This window comes from Arachis duranensis, unplaced genomic scaffold (genome assembly GCF_000817695.3).
Source record: "Arachis duranensis cultivar V14167 unplaced genomic scaffold, aradu.V14167.gnm2.J7QH unplaced_Scaffold_19261, whole genome shotgun sequence".
NCBI classification, from domain to species: Eukaryota; Viridiplantae; Streptophyta; class Magnoliopsida; order Fabales; family Fabaceae; genus Arachis; species Arachis duranensis.
Window position 1 is genome coordinate 69,501 of NW_026264497.1, and position 1,423 is coordinate 70,923.

Here is a 1,423-nt window from a genome sequence, read left to right on the forward strand (position 1 = left end):
AGAAGTCGGGGTTTGTTGCACGTATTAGCTCTAGAATTACTACGGTTATCCGAGTAGTAGGTACCATCAAACAAACTATAACTGATTTAATGAGCCATTCGCAGTTTCACCGTCTGAATTAGTTCATACTTACACGTGCATGGCTTAATCTTTGAGACAAGCATATGACTACTGGCAGGATCAACCAGGTAGAATCCGTCACCGACCCTGCGCGCCGCGCTGCCGACGCCCCCCGCGAGGGGAAGCTTTGGACGGACACGGCGGCAGGCATCTTTCCGAGAAACCCAATCATCTGAGGGACAGACGGGGATCTAAGACCCCATCCCGACCGCGTTCACCGCACCCGCGAGAACAGAACATGCACGCAGGCCACCGTTGCCTCACAAGAGCGCCGAGACGGGTAGGACCACGGGCGTGTCTTGGAACTCCCACGGCAATCCCACGATGGGACTGCAGAGAGGAAAGGTTGGGGCAAGGCAGGGATACCACACCGCGGGGTAGGAAACACAGGAGCCGCACAACCGTGGAATGAGCACCGTCATTACGCGAGGCAACGAGCCAGACAGCACTCAGGACCCACACACCGCTCATCCGCCACCACGGTCCGCAAACCCAGCACGCCCGAACGAACCGCGCCCCGCACGCCAAGGCGCGTGCAGGCAAGCAGAAGCATACGGGAGGGCCAAGCCAACGCCGCTGGGCAGGGTTCAAAGGAGGCGACGAAGGATACTCGAGGGACAGGACGAAGCGTCACCTGCTTCGGCCAGAACCGAAAAGCCGCACCGTCTAGAACGAGCCACGTGAACGAGTCACAAGAACAAGCCACACCAAGTCGGGACCCCGGCAGCAACACCACAACCACAACGTGCTTGCTAGTGTGACTAGCCATCGTGCATCTTGCTGGAGGCCGAGCACAACGCGATGCCCCACCAGAGTGGACACAAACCGAAAGCCCTCTTCCGCGACTTGCCCCCTCCAAGTAATTAGACGGGGACGTCGCGTTGGCCCCGGCGCACGACACACCCGCCGCACGGATATCGGTCATCCGCGTCGTGCGCCGCACCAGGCCTGGCCTAGCGTTGGGCCGACGCCCATGATCGACCTTGGACCCCCGGGGGTGACCCCGGCAGCAACACCACAACCACAACGTGCTTGCTAGTGTGACTAGGCATCGTGCATCTTGCTGGCATTGCGCCAAGCAAGCCTTTCGGCATCTCACCTTGCTCGCATTGCGCCAAGCAAGCCTTTTGGGCAACTCGAGTTTCAGCGCGGCCGTTCGGTGCGCGAGGCAAGGAGCCAGACACACTAACGACCAACACACCACTCATCCGCCACCACGGTCCGCAAACCCAGCACGCCCGGACGAACCGCGCCCCGCACGCCAAGGCGCGTGCAGGCAAGCGGAAGCATACGGGAGGGCCAA

General features: G+C 60.6%; 1 protein-coding gene and 1 long non-coding RNA gene across 2 annotated transcripts in view; both read right to left on the bottom strand.

The window, feature by feature from the left end:
* LOC110277220 (uncharacterized) overlaps positions 1-1,423 on the bottom strand; it is a gene marked incomplete in the record, with an annotated part of 51,154 nt that overhangs the window by 48,149 nt on the left and 1,582 nt on the right.
* The window catches only part of LOC127744010 (uncharacterized), a 37,261-nt gene that overhangs the window by 34,356 nt on the left and 1,482 nt on the right, over positions 1-1,423 (bottom strand). The window lies entirely within an intron of this gene.